This window comes from Melozone crissalis, unplaced genomic scaffold, assembly GCF_028551555.1.
Source record: "Melozone crissalis strain CALT ecotype California unplaced genomic scaffold, PUWL_Pcris_2 ptg000029l_1, whole genome shotgun sequence".
Lineage (NCBI taxonomy): Eukaryota > Metazoa > Chordata > Aves > Passeriformes > Passerellidae > Melozone > Melozone crissalis.
Window position 1 is genome coordinate 7,745,653 of NW_026535807.1, and position 10,648 is coordinate 7,756,300.

The window sequence follows — 10,648 nt, forward strand, 5'->3', positions numbered from 1 at the left end:
CAGTTTCTGAATGAGTGATAATTTTGCACAGGAAACAGAAGCAGAAAATGGTGTGAATTCAGGATGAAGGGATGGTTGCTTGCACTTGGTATTTCCTGGCTGTGCTGTGGTCTGCTGATGCTTAAATTTCATTCAGTGGTATTTTTTTGTCTGTTTCTTTGTTAATTACATCCATTGCAGGGATTCTGTTTCAGAAAGGAAAGGGTTTGGCCAGGTTTATCAGCGAGTGATGTGCTCAGCCCCGGCTCTGTCAATTGCTCTGCTCCTCTTTCCCTACCTGCAAACCTTCCACATTTGTGGTGTTTCCAGAGCAGAGGAGATGGTCGGCAGGAGGAAGAACGGAGAAGGAAAATTCAGAAGTCATTTATGGAATGGCAGTGATTTTCTCTCCCCCTTCCTCAGCTCGGGGGGTCACTGGAGCAGTGCCCTCAGGTAATGAGCACTGTCTGCAAGTGGTTGTGTGTCCATCCACGTTTACCCCACTCATCACAAGATGCCAGGGCAGTGGATTATGCTGCATCCAAAGGGCCCCTCATCAGGAGACATTTGTAGCCTTTCCTTTGACTTTCTCTCCACATACCAGGTCATGACTGCCAAAAAAGTGCAGTCCTCATTGGCCAAAACTGCTCATCCCAGTAGGGATTTTTCAAGTCTAAGGATTTAAGGACCTGATATTTTCTGCCCTTGAGGACACCACACGTTGGGGTGTGCAAAAATTAGAGAAGGTACTTGTGTAAAGATTTGTCTAAAGCAAAGCAAAAATTTATAGGCCCTGGAGAAAGGTCTCATCCAACTTGTCCATTACATCATTTCCCAGAACATGGTTTCAACTCTCATAAAAAACAAAGATACAATTTTAAGAGCTAGATTTTCTAGGTGTTTTTTGTTCCTATGAAAATCAAAATCAAATCCCCACCTGCCTTGACCTTTCAGATTCTGCCGTGACATCTAGGCTCAGTTACTTATTGGGCTGTTCAGAAAAACCTGCAAAATATTCCCCTTTCAGCAATTGATTGCAACTTTGCTGTTCTCTTTCAGCAGATAGAGAGGCAGGTTCTACACCAATACTGAGACTTGCCTCTTCAAGTGATGTCTCCCTGGTATTACAAGAGGCAATCTTAAGGTGTTTCAATCTAAAAGTGGGTTTCAACAAGTCTCATTACATGAGAAAAGTTATTACACACTATTGCAATATCACAAAAGAAGAGTAAAAGCAGTGGATTTTTTTTCCAAGAGCAGTTTGAATTAGTATTTTTCTCACTAATTCAAAATCCTTTGCAAAAGCTGTTGATTGCACCATTTTATATTTAAAACATATTTTTAAATTAGTTTACGGTTTTCTTTCCTGGAAAATGACAAACCTGAAACTGGACCCCTGTCTTGGAATTGGAGGAATTTTGCATTTTCTATTCTTGCCGCAAACATGACAGTAAGATATAAAATGCATAATCAGAGTTCTGAGTTCTGTCTCCTGAGGAGCACAGATGACTTCAGATCTCTCTAAGCTGCTAAGGAAGATTTTAGAATGGCAGAGCTCCCATCAAAAACCAGAGGTGTTCAGGCTGGATATCCACAGAAGTTGCCTCGGGTCTGAACTTCTTAAAACAAATCTGCAAAAGCCCAATGTCAGCACGACCAGCTTGGTTCAGCCTGCTGTGGTACAACATGTACAATGACCCACTTTTCCTGGAGTGGGAAATCAATCATTGCATCCTCACACATCAGTTTAGGAGCTCTGGTGGCTGAAGTAGCTTTGTTTCCCATTAGCAATTTGGGTGGGCAGAGAAATGGAAAGATGGATGATGGAGATGCGGAGAACAAAATTAAACACGGTTAAATGAGGATCCATTTCCTGCGTGCAGTATCTCTGAGCCCGAGGCACGCTGCCTATCAACAGTGCACAGGTACAAATGGGCCTGCAGACGGATCTTTAGCGGCCCAAGCACAGCAAAGTGCATCAGCACCCGCCCAAACACAGCAAAGTGCATCAGCAGGATGCTGCTCTGCTGGGCTGGGGCTGCCTGGCTGTGGAGCAGCCAGTCTGACAGGACAGCTGATTCTTCCCAGGGACTGAAGTACTGTGGCTGGTGTGATTAAAATAACTGCTGCTCCATTGAAGGGATTGAGAGGGGACAATTATAACCCAGTGCAGCTAAACCAGACCGATGGGTGCTCTGCAAACCTTGCAATATTTATGGTTAGCAAAGCAGGTGATGTCAAGGTGAGAGGAATGGGACCAGCAGTTTGCTTGGAACAGTGAATAAAAGATAACTTTTATCCTTCTTTTCCCCCCTCCTGTTTGAACAAGTAATATTTTTATGCTGTCTTCACCAACATATGGGTATGACTCCTGGGAAAGAAATGAAAGTCTGTTAATTTATTTGATCAGACATGAGAAATAATAGAAAACTGAAAGGAAGAGTTGTATTTGTCGTATGTTTGAATTAGTGAAAAGCTGAAGAAAGCAGAAAATATTGCTAGGAGTTCAAAGATGAGAGGTTTTATTGAATTAGAAAATTATTAATAGCATTAATCATTTCCAAAACAGGCTTCTTAACATCTATAATGACTAAGTAAAGGATTGGAGAAATAAAAATCAAAGAAAAAAGTCAGATACACAAAGTTACACTTGTTTTTGTGTCTAGAAAGAAAGGGATGAGTTTTCCTTTATTTATAGCCAGCCTCATTGGAATGGTTAATCTGTGGGGAAAAGACCAGGTGAGGATCTAGCCCTGAAAGGATAATTCAATATGAAGTATGAAGAAGCAGCTACAGTTCAGATTATAAGTAATGTGACATAAAAACTTCTAGATTAATTCAGCAGCCCTAGTTCCTGTTCAGTTTTGCATGGAAAGGAAAAAAAGGATGCTGAGTTTCATAAATTATACTATTGCAGAATTAGTTTCTTGAAGCCTGAGGACAGATGCATTCTTCTCAGAGTATGCTGTGAGGCTTTGAAGGTCTTAACAAGGCATCTGAGAACCTGCTGAGAACCAGAGGTGGAGGGCAAGCAAAGTGCTGTGACAAAAGAGAGGGCTTTATTTCAATATAATCATAGCGATGAGCTGTGTTGTTTGATTTATGAAGACATAAAAATAAATGAACTCAGAGATGCAGGTAAAGGAAAAGGTATGCAAGACGTTAATGGGTGATGCAAACTCTGGCTAAGACACAGAGATTGCTGCAAGTGTTACAGGCTGCACATCCACAGCTCAGCCAGCATGACAGGAATGGGCACTGACTTGGGAGATACTCCAAGATGTCCTGGCTGGGAAGGGTCCCACAGGGTTTGCACAAAGCTTTTTTGAAAGACCAATATATTTATTTTCTTGTGTTCTAAAAAAGGAGCCGCCACCTTAGGGTAGCCTTAGGCTAAATCACTCAGAACAGACACTGGTCACATGCTGAGATGCCTACTTGAAAACTTGGAATTAACCTTGAAGTCAAACAGTTCTTTTGTCTCCCGGAACGGCCCCAAAATGGCTGTGTTTGTAAAGTGTGTGTGGAGGGTTGGACTGATCAGCAGCGAGTTTCTCTCCCAAAAGCAGCTGCAGTTCAGAGCCCTGTGGTACGACCTTGCTAGGGCCCTGGGTGTGTGTTTAATTCACAAATCCTCTCCTGGTAAGAGAAGAATATAAAAATCTATCATCAGTGTGGCAGCAAGCAGAGCAAGCATGTTCATGACTGGAGCTGAGGGATGAGATGAGAGACCCAGATTTCTGTCCTGCTTGTCTGTGACCATGTCTGTGGCTCAGTGGAGTTACTGCCTTGGCAGAATTTAGGGTGGAAACTAACGAGACAACAGACTTATGGTCTTCCATTATTGGTGCAAATATTGATTGTAGGTTTCAATACTATTTGGGTTCAATGAAATTCTCGGGATCCTCAGCTGCAGAGAAGCAGAAATGCTTTGAGTGAGAAGGCTCTATCCACGCTCGATGTTTTTCCACTCTCGTGCAGCTTGCCAGGAAGATAACTGCAACTGTTAGGTTTTCCTACACAGTGAAGTTGACTCAAGGACAGGCAGGGTTTGCAGGCATGTGAACTCAGGCTGAATATAAGCTGCTGTAAGGAGCAGCAGGGGTGTGGTGTGCTGGATCCAGACATGCTACAGACACAGTTACCATGAGCAATCTTCTTGTCCACATTCCAGCCCCCTGTTCTTCCTGGACTCCACAAATCCAGTATCATAATGAGATACCTACTCTTTTAAAGGCCTCATGCATTCCAAGCAAAACATCATTAAAAACACAGACAAAATTGGTGAGAATTAATAAATTCATTGAAGGTGGAGTTTCTGCTCTTCCTTTCCCCTCTTTCACTCCTCTGCTGATTCCTGCCAAAGTTAGTGTGATATGTCCCTGTCCTCCTGCACAGATGTCAAAAAGATGTGTCAGAAGCTGCTGGTGAAGGGTAAAGACACAGGTGAGCTGTGCTCCCAAGGGGAGAGGCAGTAATGACTCTGTAACAACGTGTGACCTTCTGCTGTAAACCCATTGCAAATGGGGTCCAAAGCCAGGCCCCCGAAATTGCTCCACAATGAAGACCAATCAAGCAGACTGCAAAAAACCACTTTCCTAGTCAATCCCAGGAGAGCACTTTCAAGAAACAAAAATCTGTTCTATAAATGGTAGAAGCAGATTCTCAATCTGTTTAAGGAAAGAAAAGAAAGTTGAAGAGCAACGTTTGCCATACTCATGTTCACTCAGAGATGCACTCTCTTTGCAGGAATATGATGTGCAAACTTGTATATTCTGGCTATCTTTTTTAGTTGCTAATGTCTTACAAGAGCTTGTACAGATGTGAATAATTGCATTCCAGAAACTAATGCAGCCTCTGGTGGGAGGGTGCGGGAGGAATGGCCTTGACAGAACAAGGAAAGAAATAACACTTGTGAGGGACGCGAAAAGTAACTGTTACTTTATTTTGGGTCCCTGTGTTTCAACAGAGAAATTACAGCATAGCTCTGGTTTTGCTATTCCTCTCTGGTTTCAGATATCTGTGTTTTTTGCTGTTTGAGGGGGTTTTTTTTCTTAAAACATTAGCAGTTACTCAAATATAGACTTGTGTAAGGCACTCTGGATTTGAGTGTGGACAGGCAGTACATTAGCTAATATGATTCCATTAAAAAAGGATTCCATAGCCAGTGCCCCAATGAAATGAAGAAGTGTCAATATTAATAAACCTCCCAAAGAAAGGGATAAAATCAGATGCCCCAGTGACCCCTCAGACATGAGTGATTCAGATCAATACATACCCATAAGCACCGATGGAGAGAGATAAACAACAACAAGGTATCCAGGCCGCTGAGGTTTGGCAGTACAGCACACCCACAAAGTCTCCTTTGTTTGCTCTGTTTTACTTTCCATTCCCTTATTCTCCAGTGGCAGGAGCATGAGCTACTTGTCTGCAAGCTCCAGTTTCTTGCTTGGAGTTCATCCTGTCTCCTCTTGATGCCTGGACTAAAAAGGATTTCTTGGAAGCGTAAAGACGCCATCCAAAACATTGAATAAGCAGTAATCCAAATCCCTGACAGCTTACATCCCTAATGCAACCGAAATGATTTTCATTCATCTTTTCAATTGTCATCAAATACAGATCCACTGCAGCTGGGCACAAATCTACTGGGTATTCCCTTTCCTGGAATTGCACCTACTTGGATCCAAGTCAAAGTTTTGCCAGGGCAAGGAGGGATGTGACCAAGTACCGCAAAAATGCAGTTGTTACTTTCTGCAGTGTTTTGCTGCTGTGGGAGTGTGGCAAGGCTTATCTTTTCTCCCCAGATTTTCATGTTCACGATGCATATCTTCGTGCCATCAAGGTCTGGTAGTTACAATGCATCCTGCTCACAGCTACAGTGCTGGAGGGTTTGAAACATTTTAGAATTTCAGCATCTCTTTTTGTTGTTTTCAGATGAATGGAAGAAGAGGATTCCAAGTTCCTGAAAACAGTAAACACTTTAATAAACACAATGAACACTGGGCCCAACTCTACCTTTGTCTATGCTGGTGTAAGTCTAACCTCTCTTCATGCAGCTGACAGGTAATTTGAGACTCTAACATGGGACAGAGTCACACCCTTTAATTTGGAAGAAGACAATTGCTTCCTCTGGCCCATGTCCAAGAAAAGATATATAACATATACAAAAGAGACATAAGACATACATAAGTAGTAGAAACTGGGGTTTTTTGGGTTTTTTTTTGTTTGTTTTTTGGTGGGTTTTTTTTTTGGTTGTGTGTTTTTTGTTGGTCTGGTTTTTTGTTTTTGGGGGTTTTTTTGTGGTTTTGGGTGAAAATATTCAGTTCTGTACTGAAAACTAGGCTTTCCTAGCTAAGCCAAAAGGAGGGAATGTTTATCATAAGTGACCTGAAGAGTACAACTAACATGTGTTTAGAACCTTGAACTGTTGTGTTAGTCCACGCAAATTTATAATGCCACTTTTAAAATAACTTATGATGTCCAAATCATCATTATGATGGAGGGAAGCGAAGGAGGGATCTATTAAAGGTATCATCTTAAGACACATTGATGGGGAAAAAAGAAACTGAGAATTAAATTGTTAAGACTAATTCATAGCAAAAGAATATGAGACCTCACAATTCCTCCCACGGCATCACAGTTAGTAAAATATTACACCTTTTTTTTTTTTTTTTTTTTTTTTTTTTTTTTTTTTTTTTCCTGTAGCAGAAACACAACAGAATGGCATTATTCTCTCGGGGTCAGTATTAATTGCAAGCCGACGGCCACTCGTGAGCACGGGGGTGTTCCCCGGGTTTGCTGCCGAGCATCCCCAGCCCGGGGCTGAGCCCGAGGCGCCTTCGAGCCACACGGGGGAGTCGCAATGCGCGCACGGCCGGGACCGCGCTCATAAATCACTCCTGCCAACCTGATTCCTGCGTGCTGCCGCCTTGTCAGTCTGTCCGGGAGATAACACCAGATCTGCAACACTTAGCGCAGCAAAAAACAAAGCTGGAAACGCGGTGTTTCTGTAGCAGAACGGGCTGTGAGTATGGTGGGTCGGGGTTTTTTTAGGGGGGGAAATCTGTGCCGAGAGTGATTCTCTTTACTGAGCGCTGAGCCGCCAGCTTGCCTGGTGATGCCGTGTAGAACAGTAAGAAAAGTTAAAGAAATCTCAGTCATCAGCAATAAAGCACTAGGGATTTTGTGTAACCCATTGGGAAAGCAGAGGGTGTGGCAGGCTCGTAGGTGACAGGACAACACGGAATCTCACAGCGGCAGCGGAGCAGGAGCCAGGCCCCATCATCAGCCCTATCACCACATTTCTCACTGCAAGGGTTGCACAGCCCTCCACCCGATAGCTGCAGGGAGAGTGGGCACGGGCTCTGATGCTCCTGGCCCAGGATTTAATGGTCCTGCAAAACCCACCTTCAGTGAGCACAGGCCATGAGCAGTGGGATTTAATGATCCTACAAAACTCATCTTCAGTGAGCACAGGCCACGAGCAGTGGGATTTAATGGTCCTACAAAACCCACCTTCAGTGAGCACAGGCCATGAGCAGTGCACACACAGCCTCCAAATCCTGCACCTGAACCATCCTGAACCATCCTCATTCCCAGGTCCATCCCAGGTGGAGGGCACAGCGGTGATGAGGGTCCTGAGCAGGGCACAGAGGGAGGGAAGTTCGACCGAGCTCTCTCAACATGGCACAGGTTTTCTTGCAGCACTCCGGCCATCCTAGCGAACATTCCCTTGGATTTTCATACATCGTTCTTACGACCTTACCATCTCACACAGGAGACTTGCTTTCCCAGCTTATTGTTACCTGCCACTAATCCAGACGGCTGCTGGCACAATGCACCATTATCCAGCAAAACAACGCGTCCTGACAAACGCTGCTCAGTGAGCGCTGGCCACCAATCCGAGAGAGCCGGGGTCGCTGCTGAACAATACCAAGAGAGGTCTCACTAGCTTCTTCTCCCTCCTCCATTCAATGGGCTGTTAATAGACAAGCTGTTAGAGAGAAAAAGAACTAAATAGTTTACAAGCTTACATTTGAAGGCCTGTGAATTGCATTAGCTGAGCCAGCTGAGCGAGAGCCAAGGCAATCTCCCCACGATTGTAGAAAATGGCATTGAGGCATGTGGAGGCAAAGAAAGAATGACAGTGACCAGGTTTACAATATGCAAAGCTGAAATAATTACTGCTTTCTGTGGCATAGAATTTTTAGCTGAACTGCAATATGGAATCAAAGCATTCTGTTAAATGCACAAGTGTGTTTGTGTCTTCATATTTTTAAACTTTCTCTCTTCTATGCAAATATTTATTTACAGCGTTAATAAAAACTTCCTGAAGCTGATTTTTATTATTTCCTCATTGAGTCCCCTCCTACCTCTCATTCTCTGCAGAGGCCACTCTCAGTATGAGAAATGACCACAGTATTTTTCATTACTCTCTGGGTTTTTTGGGGCCTAGCAGTTATGAATATGAATGTGAACCACTTTCAATACAATTACTTGGACAATAATTTGGGATCTGTGGAGCTGGAATGTGCAACTGAAAATATTTGTAACCCTTTAGTTACCACCCAAGTAATTGACATAGTTCTTTTTAATATTTCATTCTGTCCTTTAACTTTACCAGAGGGGGGAAAAAAATTGAAAAGCAGCAGAACAAGACAAATTAATAATGGTGAAATAGAAAAATTGAAAAGTAAAGAATGGAACCATCAAATAATTCATTTTAAGACATTCTGTGGCAGAAAAGAATGAAGGAAAGAACAGTTAAAAACCAGCCACTATCGAACAATCATAGTTCAAAATTTGTACCTTTGAGAAAAGCTCAGAAACTTTCAAGGGGACCATACCTTCAAACAAAAGGATTGGTGTGGATCAAGTACAATTTCAGGTAAAAGATTTCAACTTGCTTACTAATTTTGTTCTTTATATTGTTCTCCCCATTTTCCATAGCCTTTGGTTAGAGAGAAGCCAGGTGCTGTCTCTAACACAGTCCTGCAATGACAGCAGGGAGAGCTGAGGGAGCTGCTGTAATGCAGCCCTCACAAACGACCTGAGGGGCTCAGGCAGGGGCTGCTGGGGCTTCCAGCAAAGCACACTGGTGGCTTTGGCTGTAACCTCCAATAATGGGCAGCTGTCTGTGATATCTCACTCAAAGTCCAGTTAAAGCAGCAAAAATCAAAAATCAGCTTGACAGCAAACACAACTTTGTTTTATTAAAACAATTTTTTGGTACATTTTCACATAGATCATTCAGAAACTGGACTTACTTGGGTCAGTGATCCAGAAAACAGCTTTTCCAGTCAGTCTTGTGCTTTGCCCATTAAACTTTGCCTCAAAATCTGAGTATATTTACCAAAGAGAAACCTTTTCGTCATGCTTAGAGTACCAGCCATCTATTGCTTATATCTGAAAGGAAAGTAATCCAGCATCCCTCTACATGGGGTAAGAATTTCTGCCACTATTGTAAGACCAATGGCAAAACTCATCTTGACCTTAGAATGGACAGACTGATTTCTGAATTGTTAAATGCTCTCTTTTGGTTCTAGTCCTGCAGTGTCAGTGCAGGTAAATGAGTTTCTGGAATTAGGCAAGTGAGATCAGAGCAGAGATTATGGATTTTCAGGTCCTTGATAATGAACATTTTTCAAGTAGGCTGAGAAAAATTCTCTTTGGAGGCTTCAGAGAAACCATCATGTCAAGGGTATTTTGTTTTAGTGAAAGGCTGAGGATTTATCTAATCAAACCTGGGAATCATTCTCTTTTGTTTTGGTGGGTTGGTTTTTGTGAGCTGTTGAGTGTTCCCTCCTCTTAGGTCCTTTCATTCACGTTAGTAGTTTCCTTATATTGGCTGATCTTTATTTCTGCTTTTAATATTCTCTATCGATTTTATTGTAGTGCACTTACATGCTGTTCAACAGTCCCCTATTACTGTAAATAAAGTGAGATAAATAACTTGGCTTTCTTTCTGCATGTGAAATATTTGGCAGCAGCCATCCCCACCCTCAACTGAGCACTTGACAGTGTCACAGTCAGTGTGTGAGAGCAGCTCTGCATGCCCTCACATGTCACCAGTGCCCATGCTGGTTATATAAAGCTGGCTTGGGCTCTGCTGATATTGCTGGCTGGCTTTATCTAGCAGGCAGAGGTACCAGTGGCATCTGTGCATCTGTTGGATGTGCAGATGGAGGCAGCTGCCCTCTCAGACACTGGCAGCAATAGCAGTGTTAACACGGGCATCTGTGACCAGGCAAGATATTGCTTATCTGCAGAGCATGGCAAAGTCACTGAGGCTCCTGTTTTCAGATCAGGCAGGTGTTATTTCTATCTGTCACTGACAGACTCGGGCTTAACCAGTCACTTAAATAACAACGATAAGATCCAAACCACAGCTTCATGGCTGTTCCCCTTGGGACTCCTGCTGGCTCAGGGAAATACCCAGCACAGAGCGCAGGAGGTGCATTCCTTTGGCCAGCAGGGTCTGGATGGCATTCCCAGCAGCTGCCCTCCCTCCAGAGCCCTCGGTGTTGGCTCTGTGTCAGCTGGAGGTCGAAGGCTCTGCCAAGGGCTGGGGCAGCTCCAGGGCAGCACCTGGCCCTGATCCTCAGCCTGTGCTGGGCTCTGGGGCTGTGCCTGAGCCTGGGCCTGCCCTGGGAGCACACAGCACAGCCCA